At 42.5% G+C, this 20810-nt stretch overlaps 1 pseudogene; it reads left to right on the top strand.

The window, feature by feature from the left end:
• The window catches only part of LOC123055916 (myb-like protein X), a 107156-nt pseudogene that overhangs the window by 7904 nt on the left and 78442 nt on the right, over window positions 1-20810 (top strand).

Here is a 20810-nt window from a genome sequence, read left to right as displayed (position 1 = left end):
TACATTCCTAGGCAAGAGATAAGGCAAATAAAAGCAAAGGCCAATGTAGAGATGATCAATAATTTCTACCACACATAAGTGAGTACCAATTGTCAAAAGACAAGAAGTATTTGGAAATGATTCCCGTTGGTAGATAGCAAGGATATCCAACATCATCTTCACACCGAACACAAGCAAATTGCAACTTGTAGAGCTAACATGCCACCTAAGAACAGATAATTTACAATATCAATTCTAGGTGACAATATCTCAAATGTACACATTTTCTAGGCTTGTAATATGCACATAGCATATGACTCCCCCATAATGTGATACCAATAAAAACTTAACAAGAGGCAATAAGAGAATCCAACAAGAGATAATTAATGGACTATTTAGAATTTGAATTTCTCATGAGAAGACATACCACATAGCGACTAGATAATCTTGAAATATCAATACTAGATGGTATTACTCATGTACACACATTTATAGGATTGTGAGGTGCACAAAGCACATCACTCCCCCATAATGGGATATTCCATTAATCTCTCACAAGAGCCAACTAAGATACAAACAAGATGCACAAAGGCTCAACGTACGACACACATGTACATGAAGTGCAAACCAACATACATAAACTTGATTACTCAAGATAAGCAATTTGGAGACACAACATATACAAACACATGCAAGGAACAAAACCAAAACATGCAAGGGGCAAGTAACTTTCAATGTAAGCAATTTAAGTACAAGTTACCGCAAGGAGGCACATTGGATATAAGATATAAGCTTGATGATTCCAATTGACTTGGCTTGAGACAATAAGAATGATGAAGTCCCCTTAATTCTTCATAATGTAGCCAAGTCTCCAATGTCCTCCAACAACACCTATTGATCAAGTATGAGCTAGTTGGTCCCCAACCAAGTTGGGTCCTAAGAGGTTAGTCACAATAGGCTTGGCTACCCAAATGGTTCTTTTCTTGACACCACTTTGAGTACCAACAAACTTGGCAAACACATTGCCAACCTTATCCTTCCCAAGAGAATAGATATCATCAATTAGAATAGGGTTGGATAAGGTACCATTCGTGCATGAAGAAGCGACGTGACCTTTTTCACGACATAGGTAGCAACGTCTACTCTTCACTTTCTTCTCACTTGATTTCTCAACTTGAGAAGCATTAGCTTGAGTCTTATTGGGAAGAGGCCTTTCTTCAACTTGAGGTTGAGCATGAGAATGCACTTGTAGCCGCTTCCCTTGTTGCTTGTCACTAATGGCCTTCTTCTTCAATGGGCAAGATCTAACATGATGCCCTTCAATTTTGCACTTGAAGCAAATAATCTTGGCCGAACTCTTGACTTGTTTTTGGCCCTTCTTGTTGTTGCTCTTGGACTTCTTCTTCTTATTGGAGTTGAATCCAAGTCCACCTTTGTCATTGGGGGATTTTTGTACACTCAAGATATTGTTGAGTGTGGCCTTCCCTTCATGACACTTTTCCAAATCTTTCTTCAAAGAAGTGACTTGGGCCTTGAGCTCTTTGATTTCCTCTACATGGTTAGTCTCAACACAAGCACTAGAGGAAGTATAAGCTTCATCGTTAGAGCAACAAGGCAAGGAAAGCAATTCATCACAAGATGTACCAACGTTATGCATGGATGAATCGCGAGGACTAGCACAAGGCAATATAGCATTTTGACTAAAAGTAGTGCTAGTGTCCACATGAGGCTCACTAGATGTTACCTTAGCAATCATGGCCTCATGAGCTATCTTTAGCACATTATGGGATACTAGAAGATCATCATGAGAGCTTGAGAGCTTTTCATGGCTTTCTTCCAATTTCCCATAATTGCTAGATAGCAACTCAAGTTGAGCCCGTAGCTCAACGTTCTCCTTTAAAATGGATGCTTCACAAGAAATAGAGTTAGTAGCACAAGCATCATCATTAACAACAAGAGGAGAAGGCAACTTGGCAAGCTCTTTTAAATAAGAAGCTTCAAGTTGAGCATGAGACTCGGTGAGTTTGATGAGCTCACCCTTGATGACCCTTGAGCCATTTTCGAGGTGCTCAAAATCCTCAAGGAGTCTAGCATGAGCAACTTCAAGCTTAGCATTTTTAGTTTCAAAAACATTGGCCACCTCAAGAGCTCTATCATGAGATTCCTTCACTCTAGATAACTCTAGAGCAAAAGTCTCCTCAAGAGATTCCTTGGTGGTTTGTTCAAGTTCAAGAGCTTGAGAGAGGTCCGCAATCTCATTAGCGTAATCACGCTCATGACCTTCCATTTTATCAATGGTGACCTCATGCTCCTCAAGACGAGATTCCAACTCATCAATATATTTCTTGCCCTCAATAGCAATAGACATGATTTCCATGAAGTTGGAACGAGCAATTTTATTCTTAAGAAGAGCTTTAAAAATTATTTCCCCCTTAACTTTTAAGGAGGCAACATCATCATTCTCTTCATCATAATCGACATCATCATCACTCTTGCCATCATCAATATTATCACAAGATATATTGGGATTCAAAGTGGGAGATACCTTTGAAGCCTTGGCCATAAGGAAAAAAGCAATAGATGATGATGTGGGATCCCTTGAAGCACCATTCAAGACCACATCTTGTTCCATGGAGTGTTGGGTTTCCTCTACATTGTTAGCACAACAACTCGAGGAAATACATGCATTTTTATCATGGCAACAAGACATAGCAAGCATATCATCATGAGATTTAGTCAAGCAATTTGTACATGATATGAAAGGACTATCAACACAAGCATGTGAAACATTTGGAGTGCTCGAAGTGCTAGAGTCCAAAGATGAAGCATTGCAACAAGAAAGTAATGAAGGATTATCAAAACTAAGCCCACTATCATCATTGCAATGAACACCACAACTCACCATGTCATTACCTTGTGGCAAACCACATGTAGGTGAAGTAGAAGAAGTTGAGAACACAACACGGCCGGAGGTGGAGGGAGAACAATCATCCCCACAAAACTTGGACACGCCATATTTATCTTGAAGCTTTGTCCACAACTCATGAGCATCCCGGAAAGGCATGAGTTGAAATATAACTACATTGCTCAAAGCATCGAAAAGCACATTAGAAGCTTGAGCATTGAGATAAGAGTTTTTCTCATCCTCTAAAGATAATCTTTGGGGATCCTTTGGAGGAGAAAAACCCATATCTACAATTCGCTCTAAATTTGGGTCCATGACCCTAAAGAGATTAAGCATGCGAATAACCCAAACATCAAAATTTGTGCCATTGAAACTAAGAGTGTCAGAGAATCCTAATCCCCTAGTCGACATCTTTACTCTCTAGGCGGTTAAGCCTGACAAAGAGAGACGAGGCTCTGATACCAATTGAAAGATCGTGGATGTCGCCTAGAGGGGGGGGTGAATAGGCGCTTTAAAATAATTACGGTTTAGGCTTGAACAAATGCGGAATAAACCTAGCGGTTAATTTGTCAAGCACAAAACCAACAACAACTAGGATCACCTATGTGCACCAAGAACTTATGCTAAGCAAGCTAAACTACTAGGTGATAGCAAGATATATGACAAGAAACAATATGGCTATCACAAAGTAAAGTGCATAAGTAAAGAGCTCGGGTAAGAGATAACCGAGGCACGCGGAGACGACGATGTATCCCGAAGTTCACACCCTTGCGGATGCTAATCTCCATTTGGAGCGGTGTGGAGGCACAATGCTCCCCAAGAAGCCACTAGGGCCACCGTAATCTCCTCACGCCCTCGCACAATGCAAGATGCCGTGATTCCACTAAGGGACCCTTGAGGGCGGTCACCGAACCCGTACAAATGGCAACCCTTGGGGCGGTCACCGAACCCGTACACGTTGGCAACCCTTGGGGGCGGTCACCGGAACCCGTCAAATTGCTCGGGGCGATCTCCACAACCTAATTGGAGACCCCGACGCTTGCCCGGAGCTTTACACCACAATGATTGAGCTCCGAACACCACCAACCATCTAGGGCGCCAAGGCACCCAAGAGGAACAAGCTCTAGGGTGCCCAAACACCCAAGAGTAATAAGCTTCTCAAACTTCACTTCCACGTATCACCGTGGAGAACTCAAACCGATGCACCAAATGCAATGGCAAGGGCACACGGAGTGCCCAAGTCCTTCTCTCCCAAATCCCACCAAAGCAACTAATGCTAGGGAGGAAAATGAGAGGAAGAACGAAAGAAGAACACGAAGAACTCCAAGATCTAGATCCAAGGGGTTCCCCTCACTTAGAGGAGAAGGTGATTGGTGGAAACGTGGATCTAGATCTCCTCTCTCTTTTCCCTCAAGAACTAGCAAGAATCATTGGAGGGATTGAGAGTTAGCAAGCTCGAAGAAGGTAAACAGTGGGGGAAGAACATGAGCTCAAAGGATAAGGTTCATTGGGGAAGAAGACCCCCTTTTATAGGTGGGGAAAAATCCAACCGTTATGCTCACAGCCCGCACCGAGCGGTACTACCGCTCCAAGGAGCGGTACTACCGCTAGGGCGGTAGTACCCCTTTAAAACACAATAGCGAGGAGGCAAAAAGCCAGAAGAACCATCGGAGCGGTAGTACCGCTTGACCTCACGGTACTACCGCTAGGACTTGTGACGAGTTTTTGGTCCCGAGCGGAAGTAGCCACGAAAGTATTCGCGGTAGTACCGCTCCCAAGAGCGGTACTAAAAAATTACATCCGCAACAGCCCCTTTTAAGGACACCAAAACTGACACAACTTCTGCAAACGGACTCCGAATTCGACGAAACCAAGTTTGTTGGAAAGCTAGCGACAAGGCCTAACACAATATTGATAGAAATACCAACAAGAAGCAAATGAGAAAAGGCCCAAAAGAAAATGGCGAGAACCCTTCCTCGGATAAGACCGGTAAAACCTCCAACACCGAAAACATCATATAAGACGCATGCAAACTCCGTTTTCGATGAACTCAAGCTTGTCATCAAGATGACCATAAGCTCTAAGACTCACAAAGAGAACCAAACAAGAACCAAGAAACATGATGCAAGGATGCAATGGTTTGAGCTCTCGACGAACGATACGATCAAGTTACTCACTTGAGAGCCCCCCTTGATAGTACGGCTATCGATCCTATAACCCGGTCTCCCAACTACCACCATGAGACCGGTAAAATAGAAAACCTATCAAGGGCAAACCTTTGCCTTGCACATGATCCACTTGAGCTAGATGATGACGATCTTGTCCTCCTCAAGATGGACCACCTTTCTTGATTGTGTTGGGTCGATGGAGACTAGATGATTGCTCCCCCATACTCCACTATGGGTGAGCCACTCTTCGGCACATCTTCACAAGTCCATTGACACCACAATGGATGGCAAGCTTCAAGCACTTGATGTCTTCGTGATGCTCCACTTGAACTTGCACACAACAATCTTGATGATGGTCACCACTTGATGTCATCCTTTCCATGGGTTGTATGATATCTTCCTCTTGACGCAAGCCCATGGACACATACCTAACCCCACATAGACTCTCACATAGACCATGGGTTAGTACACAAAGTGCAATGGACAATGCTTACCATACCATGGGATCACTTGATCCCTCTCGGTACATCTTCTACGCTTTGTGAGTTGATCAACTTGATTTACTCTTGACTTAGTCTTGATCAACCTTGAATCTTTCCAACTCTCTTCGTTTGGATGATGTCTTGAAGGTAAACATGAATGATCACACAATCTTCTTCTTCAAGTCATGCTTGCAATAAGCTCAACACTCACATGACCAATCTTTGGATAATTCCTTAATAGCACCTTGGTCAACCCATAAACTCCTTGAAACCAACACATGGAATTCAAGAAATGCCTATGGAAAAAATCCTTCAAATATAACTCAATGTAACCATTAGTCCATAGTGAATGTCATCAATTACCAAAACCACACATGGGGGCACCGCATGTCCTTTCAACTGTTGTGATAGATAAATGTTGTCAAATGATTCATAGGCTCTTGTTATTTAGCTAACATATGTGCACATCCATTGTAAGTAGAGTTGGCTAGTCGACCATCCAAGGAGTCCAAAGCTGAGGGGAAAAGCTCTGCTGCTCCTTTAAGTGTTTATACCAGGTCTGCCGTTTCAGCATCTAAAATACCTTCTAAAGGGGCAGCATGAAGTGGAAATTTGGCAGGTAACTAAGAAGAAGCCTTCGATCGAGAATCTATTTCAAAATGAGTAGTACTTGTTTTACATGTACGCACACATATATATTGGTTGAGATGGCTTAGATGGTGTGTCAGTCTTGACTCTAGTAGCTAGATATAGCACTGGTCTTGTACTATAAAATGATTCCAATCTATATGCTCTTGTCATCGAGCTAATGAACTTTTCCCGCGTATAGTTCATACATGTGTATTCACGCCAGAATCCATGTGCAGGCAGAAATCTTTTGGTAACAAATATGGTATGGAGGCTCAGTTCACGATGTTCAACAAGAGCAATGGTGAAAACCAACCTAGCAGAGGTAAATCTTCTTTCTTCCTTCCTTCCTATAAACCAACCTTCTAGTACTAATTAGAATAAACTGGAAGTGCACTATCCTGATATATATAGTCTGCATCTTTTTATACTAGTTCTCGTCAAGGTTACAAGAAGGCCGGGATTAATGTCGTAGAGGCGTCTAGTAACTCAAAGGGAGAAGGAAGACGCCATGGAGAGGGCACAAAGGTTCAAATCCACGGGGCCCTTCACCGTCAAGGCAATGAAGCACAACGATGTCTATGCCTCGTACTTCATGGTAATTGATGAATTCAATTTCTTCTCTCGATACTCATATTCTTAAATTGCATTGCTCTTTGACTGATTGTGATCGACCTGCAACTGCAGATCATCCCGGACAATTCGTGAAAACATTCCTACCCAAAGAGAGCAGGAAAATGACGCTATGGGACACGCAGGCGAAGCCATGGAAGGTATGGTACAAGTACACTGGCACTACTAGGGAAAAGCCTAGCAGTAGCGCGGGTATTTGGTGTAACAGTAGCGCGGGGTCCCGTGCTACTGATACGACACTACAGCTAACATGTATCAGTAGCGCGTGTAGCCCCACTCTACTGTTATACATGGCTAGCAGCAGCGAGCTTTAGTTCAACGCGCTACTGCTAATAGCTGCAACGCTTTTAACTTGGGCGCGCTACTGGTAAGAGCGTGCTGGTGCTAACTTTATTCGCCTCGCTACTGTTAGTTTTATTAGTTTTTGTTTTTTTCGGAATATTTGTTTTGTATTTGAATAGGCTTTATACAATAATCTTTAGCATATCATACACATACAAATGTAATCATAACATCAAATCATGTCATCATCATCCAACACAAAGTGGTCTCTCGTCATCGTCTCGAAAATAGCGATACAAGTCTCGATTACTTGCAACTACATCGTCATCCATCTAAACAATGATATACGCGAGAAGAGCTATTACTATGAGTGAGAGCAGAACTATGCAGTACATGAGTTCGTATCCCTCTCTCGCATTAGCGTGAACCTAAACTAACTAATGGTTGTCACTCGGATACCGAAAACCGGTACACCTGGGCCTGACACTCTGGCAACTCGTTGTATACTCCTGGCGTTGCACTTCTTCGTCATCGATGATCTATGCTCCTACATCGTCACATGAGTCGATGATATGCAACATACATAGTTGAGCAACAGAAAGAGACAGACTTGGAAAAAATAAAAGCAACAATATCATAAGCATAAATAACAAAGTTCATCGTACCAAAAATGCCCTAACCAGAGTGATCTTCGCTAGTTGAGGAGGACGGTTTAATTACGTCACAAATAAAGTTTTGTTGTGCATAACTCAAAGTTTAGTCATTTAGAAAGTATGGACTAAATGGACACATTGTCAATCACTCCAACATGTCGTTCCATCCATCCAAGTCAGGGAGATAGTCCCCGAGCTTAGTGAAAGGCTTCAGGTCAAGACGCTGAGCGGCTACACGTGTTCGGACGTCTTCCCGTGACATTTGCTCTTCCTCATAGAACAAACCTGCTTTGTCGAGGACCTCCTTCACGATGACTTGGGCAAGTTCACGATGGATGTGATAGAACTCACCTCGAAGTCGATGATCCAGGATATCTCCTACGTTCTTTGCCCATTGCAGAATATGGGCATCGCCGGATTTAGGTGACATGCGAAGGTTCTGCTGATCTCGTCTGTACTCCAGCATGTGGTGTAGGACATAGAATCCATCACTAAGAGTATCACTCGGTTGCTGGATGCAGGAGAAGTCGGTCTTATGGTCGAAGGCGGGCCTGCCGTCCCTTTTCTTCTTGTCCTTGACCTCTCCACCCCGTACGCCGTAGTAAAAGATAGCACTGTCGAGAACAGACTTGATGTGGGTGTAATCCTTTTTGTTCATGTTCTTTGACGAGTCCAAGTAAAGAGTGTGGGAGTATCAGGGGTAGAGGATGATGAGGACGGCGCGCCCGCCGCTGCGCAAAATAAGTATACCTCAAATTAAATAGCCTCCACCGTGCAAATGAATGATTGAAATCGAAGGAAGGATATCTGCACGGATGACTTACACGGGATGATAAGGCACGAGAATCGCCTCCTTGTCCTTATTGGCGACCATGAAATTGGCGATGTAGTCCCTCGCGTATTCATGGTGCTCTGCGCAGACTGCCAAGAAGCCCTCGTGCATGAAGTACGGGTCAACGACACACATATAAGGTATCTGCTCAGTCCCGATGATGTAGTTCATGTACAAGGCATAAAGGCGGACAAACGTAAAATCCAGCTTCTTCAAGTGAAACATGTCGAAGATGTAATCGAATCGAAGGAAGAACTTGTCCGCGGGGCATGTGTGGACGTACGACCTTTGCCGCGGCACGTTAACCACGTAGAGTGGGTATCCTGGATTTTCCGAGGCGATGAGGCTTTTCTCTCTCCGCAACACATCGTCATGAAGTCTCCTTAGATCGCCATGTGTGGCCTCTAACGCTGCCTTAGGTAGGATTGGTTCACCGGGGATATGCCATTTTGCCGCACCGGGGATAGGTATACGGTCTTGAACCCGAGGCTGCTAAGGCGGCTGGATCCTAGAAGCAACTTTGTTGCCTTTCCTCGGTCTCTTCCTATGCTTCTTTCCTACTGGAAGTTCGTCTATAATACGTTCAGCCTCTGGAGGCGGCAATTCAGGCACCGACTCATGTCGCTCAAACCCTGAGTACTCATCATAGGGGCCAGTATTGAGATACTGTTGAGTGTCATCATCATCCTCATCCTCATCTATGACAACGTCATCAGCGACTAATTGAGCCTCTTCCTCACCCCTTCCACTATCACCCAGCACGACAACCGACGCTAATTGGGTGGGTGGGGTGTTGATGTTCATACCTTGCTGAGGCTGCGTGCTCGTGGGTGTGCTCCCAGCCGCCTCCAGACGAAGCAGACTCTTTGGCCACAATAGGACCCACCCATTGCAACCACCAAGCCGCCGCGGGGTCTCGTCGTCATCCCCCTAGTACCGGAGGAGCCAAATTCTCGTGGCCCGGTTTGACACTGGCCATGGAAACCTTGAAGACGTCCGGGGGTATCGGCCAGCCATGGAACAATGGTTCCTTCGGCTTCATTATCGTCGCCTTCCCCACGTCCACCTTCTGGTCACCGATGGTGTACAATATGGTGCACGGGGTTACGTCGGCCTGCAAAGACATGTCTGCGACGTGAGACATCCGAAAGGCAACGGAAACAGGAGATTATACATTTACTGAAGAGGGCCGGTATGATAGATACCGTGAGGGCGTCGAGCTCAGCCAAAGATGAAGCACCACTGAGCACGTCCGAGACGGAGGACGGGCTGCTATGAGCAGGTGCGGGAGCCGGTGCAGGTGCAGGTGCTGGTGCAACGCTAGTCGAGCTGCTCCCAAAGAAGTCGGCAAGGGGAAAGTCCGCAACATTTTTTCTGGATTTTGCCTGCTCCAACTAAGAACGGCCGGAACCAAGACACCAGACATATCTGCAATCGCCTATTTTGCTGCAGCGTACACTGTTGCGACTGTCTCAGCTGATTTCTTCTCAACCGCAATCTCAACCTTCTTGTCGATGTTTTCTTCAGTTAACCTCCGTCTTTCCTTTCTCTCCTTCGTGGTCTCACGGTAGTACTTCTTCCACGTGGCGCCGTCTCCGACATCGTGCACGCGTCCATACGACGGCCGAGTGTCCACTGGGAGTCCTTTCAATATGTTCAACGATCGGTTGAATGGGGTGTCCCACTTGGGCCTCACCAATGCCTCAGACGGCGAGTCGCTTTCGGCCGCAATCCTGTGCTGCTCTCTCTGCAAAAGGAACAAGGATCGTTTACAAATATGACTAAGCATGCAGTCGAATTGACCAGAAACTAAAATTACCAGCAGTCTCATGAACTCCGTCGTGACCGGGTCCGTCTCGAAAACCTTCTTGACAAGGTCCCAATGGTACCGGGCCCTGAGGACGTGATAACCCACAAGTATAGGGGATCGCAACAGTTTTTGAGGGTAGATTATTCAACCCAAATTTATTGATTCGACACAAGGGGAGCCAAAGAATATTCTCAAGTATTAGCAGTTGAGTTGTCAATTCAACCACACCTGGATAACTTAATATCTGCAGCAAAGTATTTAGTAGAAAAGTAGTATGATAGTAATGGTAACGGTAGCAAAAGTAATATTTTTGGGTTTTGTAGTGATTGTAACAGTAGCAACGGAAAAGTAAATAAGCGAAGAACAATATGTGAAAAGCTCGTAGGCATTGGATCGGTGATGAAGAATTATGCCGGATGCGGTTCATCATGTAACAGTCATAACATAGGATGACACAGAACTAGCTCCAATTCATCAATGTAATGTAGGCATGTATTCCGAATATAGTCATACGTGCTTATGGAAAAGAACTTGCATGGCATCTTTTGTCCTACCCTCCCGTGGCAGCGGGGTCCTAGCGGAAACTAAGGGATATTAAGGCCACCTTTTAATAGAGTACCAGACCAAAGCATTAACACAGAGTGAATACATGAACTCCTCAAACTATGGTCATCACAGAGAGTGGTCCCGATTATTGTCACTTCGGGGTTGCCGGATCATAACACATAGTAGGTGACTCTAGACTTGCAAGATAGGATCAAGAACTCACATATATTCATGAAAACATAATAGGTTCAGATCTGAAATCATGGCACTCGGGCCCTAGTGACAAGCATTAAGCATAGCAAAGTCATAGCAACATCAATCTCAGAACAGACTGGATACTAGGGATCAAACCCTAACAAAACTAACTCGATTACATGATAAATCTCATCCAACCCATCACTGTCCAGCAAGCCTACGATGGAATTACTCACGCACGGCGGTGAGCATCATGAAATTGGTGATGGAGGATGGTTGATGACGACGACGACTACGGATTCCCCTCTCCGGAGCACCGAACGGACTCCAGATCAGCATGTTGGCACGCAAGGTAAACCATTATAAGCTCATACCTAATTAAGCATGGCATAAGTAACTATAATCTCTAATTGTCATCGCAAACATGTTTATTCATAATAGGCTGAATCAGGAACGATGAACTAATCATATTTACAAAAACAAGAGAGGTCGAGTTCATACCAGCTTCTCTCATCTCAATGAGTCCATCATATATCGTCATAATTTCCTTTCACTTGCACGACTGAATGATGTGAATAATAATAATAGTGCACGTGCATTGGACTAAGCTGGAATCTGCGAGCATTCAATAAATAGGAGAAGACAAGGCAATATGGGCTCTTGGTTAAATCAACAATAATGCATAATAGAGCCACTTCAACAATTTCATCATGGTCTTCTCCTATCGACCCCCAAAGGAAAGAAATAAAACTATTTACACGGGAAAGCTCCCAACAAGCAAAAGAAGAACAGGAAATATTTTTGGGTTTTCTTTTTAATTATTACTACTACAGTAAGAAAAGTAAACTAGCTAAAGCTACAACTAATTTTTTTGTTTTCTTAAGGTTTATCCGACACACAAGAAGAAAGCATAAAAAGGATAATAAACTAGCATGGATAATACAATGAAAGAGTATGAGCACCAACAACTAGCATGAGTGTGTGAACATAAATGTAATGTCGGTGAGAGATACGTACTCCCCCAAGCTTAGGCTTTTGGCCTAAGAGTTCTTTTATTGCCACGGCTGGCCTAGCAGGATATCCAAAGTTATAGTTGGGGTCGTACTGAGAAGAAGAAGCCTCTGATTGCCACTGGTTGGCAATCATCTCCGGATCCCACTGGTAATTAGACTGTCGTGGAGGATCAAATTGTGGTTCCGGCTCTGGCTCTCTGGCTGATGTAGGGTTCCGGTACACTTGGATGGTCGCTAGCGGAACAAGATACTGGCCTGCAGATAAATGAAACAGGGAAGGAGCAGGCAAGGTAATAGTCTCAGGGTGACTTTTATCAAATAACAATTTGTATTTAAGCGCCCTTTCCCTATTCTTAACAATAAAATCATGCGCTACCATACTCTTATAATCTAAATAAACAGTAGGCAGCAATTTTTCTTCTTTTTCATAGTGCCTAATAGGTATGTTATAGTATGCAGCGAGGCGTGAGGCGAAGATGCCTCCCAAGATGGGGCCCTTAGTACGGTTAAGATTTAACCGCTTTGCAACAATAGCGCCCATACTAAATGTGTCATCACGAAACAAGGCATGGCACAAAATAATAATATCTAGGACACTCAGGTTTTCACAGTTTCCGCGACCAATTAAGCATCTACTAGCAAATATAGCAAAGTAACATAGAACAGGAAAATGTATGCTAGTGATTCGTGCGTCGGAAACCTTCCTCGTTTCCCCTACAACAATTGTATCAATAAACCCCTCCACATCGTTACTATGTTGTTCCTCTATGAAACCCGGAAAAGGTAACTTGCACACTACACAGAATTCACGAAGGGTCATCTCCTTATACTCATCATATAAACACCATAGGTGGTGACCTCCTAGAATGGAAATGAAAATTTTGCACAAAGGTATTGGTGAGTAAGAGATACTGTTCGCGTTGGTCGCGGAGGAAGTCGGTGAGGCCTGCATTCTCACCCAACTCATAAAAATCATCATAAATCCCGGCTGCTCTCAAGAAATCATCACAAGGCCATTCACACGGCCGAACTTCCGTGGTGCGAGGCAGATTATATTGAGGCCTCTCTGCTTCTTCACTTTGCTTTTCCTTCGAGCTTCGGCTCGATGAGCCCCCCAAAAATCTCTTCATCATTTTCTGAAAATTTCTGAAATTTTTAGTAACTTCAAATAACAATGAACCAAGCTCAGCAAAATTGATAGCAACTACTCCTACAAGTGCCTAGAGCCTATATCATGCATTAGAACTACTTGGAACCATATAAATTTGACATGCAAGCTCAAGAACAACGTCACCTAGGCAACACAAATTTGCAATGAATAAAGTACTAGAACAAAAACTAATTGGACCAATGGAGGGGTCACATACCAAGGAACAATCCCCCAAAGCAGTTTTGTGAGAGGTGCTTTGAGCAAGGAGATCGAAAATCGCAGCAAAATGAGCTAGAACTCGTGCTTGAGCTGGTTGGTGATTTTTTTGCGAGGAAGAAGGAGTGTGTGGGTGCAGGAATAAGTGGAGGGGAGCCACCATGGGCCCACGAGGCAGGGGGCGCGCCCTGGACCCTCGTGCCCAGGTGCTTGCTCCCCCTGCTGTGTTCTCAGTGCCAAATATTCTCAAATATTCCACAAAAAATCATATTAAATTGGCAGGGCATTTGGAGAACTTTTAATTTTGGGGTATTTTTATATTGCACGGATAACTCAGAAAACAGACAGAAAAAAATACTATTTTTACTTTATTTCAACTAAATAACAGAAAGTAAAAGGAGGGTATAGAAGGTTGTGCCTTCTAACTTCATCCATCTCATGCTCATCAAAAGGAATCCACTAACAAGGTTGATCAAGTCTTGTTAACAAACTCATTCCGAATAACATGGAACCGGAGAAATTTCGAATAACACTATGTTACCTCAACGGGGATATGCACGTACCCAATAATAAGAATATCATATTTCTTCTTGGCAGTAGGAAGAGGAAATTCAAAACCTCCAAAAATAATCGATGAAATTTTTCCAATAGAATTGATACTGTGGACTTGAGGTTGTTTCCTCGGAAAGTGTACCGTATGCTCATTACCATTAACATGAAAAGTGACATTATCTTTATTGCAATCAATAACAGCCCCTGCAGTATTCAAAAAGGGTCTTCCAAGAATAATAGACATACTATCATCCTCGGGAATATCAAGAATAACAAAGTCCGCTAAAATAGTAACATTTGCAACTACAACAGGCACATCCTCACAAATACCGACAGGTATAGCAGTTCATTTATCAGCCATTTGCAAAGATATTTCAGTAGGTGTCAACTTATTCAAATCAAGTCTATGATATAAAGAGAGAGTGCAACACTAACACCGGCTCCAAGATCACATAAAGCAGTTTTAACATAGTTTCTTTTAATGGAGCATGGTATAGTTGGTACTCCTGGATCTCCTAGTTTCTTAGGTATTCCACCCTTGAAAGTGTAATTAGCAAGCATGGTGGAAATTTCAGCTTCCGGTCTCTTTCTTTTATTAGTAACAATTTCTTCCATATACTTAGCATAAGGATTCGTTTTGAGCATATCAGTCAAACGCATATGCAAGAAGATAGGTCTAATCATTTCAGCAAAGCGCTCAAAATCCTCATCATCCTTTTTCTTGGATGGTTTAGGAGGAAAGGGCATGGGTTTCTGAACCCAAGGTTCTCTTTCCTTACCATGTTTCCTAGCAACAAAGTCTCTCTTATCATAACGTTGATTCTTTGATTGTGGGTTATCAAGATCAACAACAGGTTCAGCCTCTACATCATTATCATTACTAGGTTGAGCATCAACATGAACCTTATCATTAACATTATCACTAGGTTCATGTTCATCACCAGATTGTGTTTCAGCAGCAGAAATAGAAATATCATTGGGATTCTCAGGTGTGTCTACAACAGGTTCACTAGAAGCATGCAAAGTCCTATCATTTTTCTTTTTCTTCTTTTTAGAAGGACTAGGTGCATCAATATTATTTCTCTGAGAATCCTGCTCAATTCTCTTAGGATGGCCTTCAGGATACAGAGGTTCCTGAGTCATTTTACCAGTTCTAGTAGCCACTCTAACAGCAAAATCATTATTCTTACTATTCAATTCATTGAGCAAATCATTCTGAGCCTTAAGTACTTGTCCTACTTGAGTGGTAACCATAGAAGCATGTTTACTAATGAGTTTAAGTTCACCTTTAACTCTAGACATAAAATCACCCAAGTGTTCAATCATATAAGCATTATGTTTTAATTGTCTACTAACATAAGCATTGAAGTTTTCTTGTTTGACAATAAAATTATCAAACTCATCTAAGCATTGGCTAGCAGACTTATAACAAGGAATATCACCTTCATCAAATCTATAGAGAGAATTTACCTTTACTACCTGTGTCGGGTTATCAAGACCATGTGTTTCTTCAATAGGTGATGGATTAAAACCATGTATTTCTTCAACAGGCGGTAAATTAAGACCATGTATTTCTTCAACAGGAGGTAAATTCTTAACATCTTTAGCTTTTATACCTTTTTCTTTCATAGATTTCTTTGCCTCTTGCATATATTCGGGACTGAGAAATAGAACACCCCTTTTCTTCGGAGTCGGCTTAGGAGTTGGTTCAGGAAGTGTCCAATTATTTTCATTTGTCAACATATTATTCAATAGAATTTCAGCTTCATCTGGTGTTCTAGCATTCAGAGTTTTTTGTTTCAGCTTAGCTAATAATTTCATTCTAGCATTCAGAGTTTTTTGTTTCAGCTTAGCTAATAATTTCTTAAGATCACTTCTATCATTGCAAGCAAGAAAGTCTCTAGCAGTTTCTTCATCCATAACATAGCCCTCAGGCACAACAGGCAATTCATATTTAGGGGGAGAGTCTTCATCATCACTTTCATCAATATTATCAGTTTCAATAACTTCATTCTCTCTAGCCCTAGCAAGTTGTTCATCAAGAAATTCACCAAGTGGCACAGTAGTATCAAGCATAGAGGTAGTTTCATCATAAGTATCATGCATAGCAGAAGTGGCATCATTAATAACATGCGACATATCAGAATTAATAGCAGAAGCAGGTTTAGGTGTCGCAAGCTTACTCAAAACAGAAGGTGAATCAAGTGCAGAGCTAGATGGCAGTTCCTTACCTCCCCTAGTAGTTGAGGGATACATTTTTGTTTTCTCGTCTTTCAAGTTCCTCATAATGACCAGCAGATACAAATCCCAAGTAACTCAAAGAATAGAGCTATGCTCCCCGGCAAAGGCGCCAGAAAATAGTCTTGATAACCCACAAGTATAGGGGATCGCAACAGTTTTCGAGGGTAGAGTATTCAACCCAAATTTATTGATTCGACACAAGGGGAGCCAAAGAATATTCTCAAGTATTAGCAGTTGAGTTGTCAATTCAACCACACCTGGATAACTTAATATCTACAGCAAAGTATTTAGTAGCAAAGTAGTATGATAGTAATGGTAACGGTAGCAAAAGTAATATTTTTGGGTTTTGTAGTGATTGTAACAGTAGCAACGGAAAAGTAAATAAGAGAAGAACAATATGTGAAAAGCTCGTAGGCATTGGATTGGTGATGGAGAATTATGCTGGATGCGGTTCATCATGTAACAGTCATAACATAGGGTGACACAGAACTAGCTCCAATTCATCAATGTAATGTAGGCATGTATTCCGAATATAGTCATACGTGCTTATGGAGAAGAACTTGCATGACATCTTTTGTCCTACCCTCCCGTGGCAGCGGGGTCCTAGCGGAAACTAAGGGATATTAAGGCCACCTTTTAATAGAGTACCGGACCAAAGCATTAACACATAGTGAATACATGAACTCCTCAAACTATGGTCATCACCGGGAGTGGTCCCGATTATTGTCACTTCGGGGTTGCCGGATCATAACACATAGTAGGTGACTCTAGACTTGCAAGATAGGATCAAGAACTCACATATATTCATGAAAACATAATAGGTTCAGATTTGAAATCATGGCACTCGGGCCCTAGTGACAAGCATTAAGCCTAGCAAAGTCATAGCAACATCAATCTCAGAACATAGTGGATACTAGGGATCAAACCCTAACAAAACTAACTCGATTACATGTTAAATCTCATCCAACCCATCACAGTCCAGCAAGCCTACGATGGAATTACTCACGCACGGCGGTGAACATCATGAAATTGGTGATGGTGGATGGTTGATGATGACGACGGCGATGGATTCCCCTATCCGGAGCCCTGAACAGACTCCAGATCAGCCCTCCCGAGAGAGTTTAGGGGTTGGCGGCGGCTCCGTATCTTAAAACGCGATGAATCTTTCTCTCTGATTTTTTCTCCCCCAACACGAATATATGGAGTTGGAGTTGAGGTCGGTGGAGCTCCAGGGGGCCCATGAGGCAGGGGGGCACACCCAGGGGGGCAGGCGCGCCCCCACCCTCGTGGCAAGGGTGTGGGCCTCCTGGCCTTGATTCTTTCGCCAGTATTTTTTATTATCTCCAAAAATAATCTCCGTGGAGTTTCAGGTCATTCCGAGAACTTTTGTTTCTGCACATAAATAACACCATGGCAATTCTGCTGAAAACAGCGTCAGTCCGGGTTAGTTCCATTCAAATCATGCAAGTTAGAGTCCAAAACAAGGGCAAAAGTGTTTGGAAAAGTAGATACGACGGAGACGTATCAATTCCCCCAAGCTTAAACCTTTGCTTGTCCTCAAGCAATTCAGTTGACAAACTGAAAGTGATAAAGAAAAAATTTTACAAACTCTGTTTGCTCTTGTTGTTGTAAATATGTAAAGCCAGCATTCAAGTTTTCAGCAAAGATTATGAACTAACCATATTCACAATAACACTTAGGTCTCATGTTTACTCATGTCAATGGCATAATCAACTAGCGAGCAATAATAATAAACCTCGGATGACAACACTTTCTCAAAACAATCATGATATGATATAATAAGATGGTATCTAGCTAGCCCTTTCTGAGACCGCAAAACATAAATGTAGAGCACCTTTAAAGATCAAGGACTGACTAAACATTGTAATTCATGGTAAAAGAGATCCAGTCATAGTCATACCCAATATAAATTAATAGTAATGGATGCAAATGACATCGGTGCTCTCCAGCTGGTGCTTTTTAATAAGAGGGTGATGACTCAACATAAAAGTAAATAGATAGGCCCTTCCCAGAGGGAAGCAGGGATTTGTAGAGGTGCCAGAGCTCGATTTTGAAATAGAGATAAATAATATTTTGAGCGGCATACTTTCATTGTCAACATAACAACCAAGAGATGGCGATATCTTCCATGCTACACACATTATAGGCGGTTCCCAAACAGAATGGTAAAGTTTATACTCCCCCTCCACCAACAAGCTTCAATCCATGGCTTGCTCGAAACAATGAGTGCCTCCAACTAACAACAGTCTCGGGGGAGTTTTGTTTGCAATTATTTTGATTTGACTTGCATAAAGCATGGGACTGGGCATCCCGGTGACCAGTCATTTTCTCGTGAGTGAGGAGCGGAGTCCACTCCTCTTGAGAATAACCCGCCTAACATGGAAGATACGGACAACCCTAGTTGATACGTGAGCTATTCAAGCATACAAAACAGAATTTCATTTGAAGGTTTAGAGTTTGGCACATACAAATTTACTTGGAACAACAGGTAGATACCGCATATAGGAAGGTATAGTGGACTCATATGGAATAACTTTGGGGTTTAAGGGATTGGATGCACAGGCAGTATTCCTGCTTAGTACAAGTGAAGGCTAGCAAAAGACTGGGAAGCGACCAACTAGAGAGCGACAATAGTCATGAACATGCATTAAAATTAATGAACATTGAGTGCAAGCATGAGTAGGATATAATCCACCATGAACATAAATATCGTGAAGGCTATGTTGATTTGTTTCAACTACATGTGTGAACATGTGCCAAGTCGAGTCACTTGAATCATTCAAAGGAGGATACCACCCCATCATACCACATCACAACCATTTTAATAGCATGTTGGCATGCAAGGTAAACCATTATAAGATCCTAGCTAATTAAGCATGGCATAAGTAACTATAATCTCTAATTGTCATTGCAAACATGTTTATTCATAATAGGCTGAATCATGAACATTGAACTAATCATATTTACAAAAACAAGAGAGGTCGAGTTCATACCAGCTTCTCTCATCTCAATCAGTCCATCATATATCGTCATAATTGCCTTTCACTTGCACGACCGAATGACGTGAATAATAATAATAATAGTGCACGTGCATTGGACTAAGCTGGAATCTGCGAGCATTCAATAAACATGAGAAGACAAGGCAATATGGGCTCTTGGTTAAATCAACAATAATGCATAATAGAGCCACTTCAAAAATTTCATCATGGTCTTCTCCTATCGACCCCCAAAGAAAAGAAATAAAACTATTTACACGGGAAAGCTCCCAACAAGCAAAAGAAGAACAGGAAATATTTTTGGGTTTTCTTTTTAATTATTACTACTACAGCAAGAAAAGTAAACTAGCTAAAGCAACAACTATTTTTTTTGTTTTCTTAAGGTTTATCCGACACACAAGAAGAAAGCATAAAAAGGAAAATAAACTAGCATGGATAATACAATCAAAGAGTATGAGCACCGACAACTAACATGAGTGTGTGAACATAAATGTAATGTCGGTGAGAGATACGTACTCCCCCAAGCTTAGGCTTTTGGCCTAAGAGTTCTTTTATTGCCACGGCTGGCCTGGCAGATATCCAAAGTTATAGTTGGGGTCGTACTGAGAAGAAGAAGCCTCTGATTGCCACTGGTTGGCAATCATCTCCGGGTCCCACTGGTAATTAGACTGTCGTGGAGGATCAAATTGTGGTTCCGGGTCTGGCTCTGTGGCTGATGTAGGGTTCCGGTACGCTTGGATGGCCGCTAGCGGAACGAGATACTGGCCTGTAGATAAATGAAACAGGGAAGGAGCAGGCAAGGTAATAGTCTCGGGGTGACTTTTATCAAATAAAAATTTGTATTTAAGCGCCCTTTCCCTATTCTTAACAATAAAATCATGCGCTACCATACTCTTATAATCTAAATAAACAGTAGGCAGCAATTTTCTTCTTTTTCATAGTGCCTAATAGGTATGTTATAGTATGCGGCGAGGCGTGAGGCGAAGATGCCTCCCAAGATGGGGCCCTTAGTACGGTTAACGCTTTGCAATAATAGCGCCCATACTAAATGTGTCATCACGAAACAAGGCATGGCACAAAATAATAATATCTGGGACACTCAGGTTTCCACAGTTTCCGCGACCAATTAAGCATCTACTATCAAATATAGCAAAGTAACGTAGAACAGGAAAATGTATGCTAGTGATTCGTCCGTCGGAAACCTTCCTCATTTCCCCTACAACAATTGTATCAATAAACCCCTCCACATCGTTACTAGGTTGTTCCTCTATGAAACCCGGAAAAGGTAACTTGCACACTACACAGAATTCACGAAGGGTCATCTCCTTATACTCATCATATAAATAAAAATCCACCATAGGTGGTGACCTCCTAGAATGGAAATGAAAATTTTGCACAAAGGTATTGGTGAGTAAGAGATACTGTTCGCGTTGGTCACGGCGGAAGTCGGTGAGGCCTGCATTCTCAGCCAACTCATAAAAATCATCATAAATCCCGGCTGCTCTCAAG

Source organism: Triticum aestivum, chromosome 2D (genome assembly GCF_018294505.1).
Source record: "Triticum aestivum cultivar Chinese Spring chromosome 2D, IWGSC CS RefSeq v2.1, whole genome shotgun sequence".
NCBI lineage: Eukaryota > Viridiplantae > Streptophyta > Magnoliopsida > Poales > Poaceae > Triticum > Triticum aestivum.
This window is presented reverse-complemented; position numbering and strand designations above follow the sequence as displayed.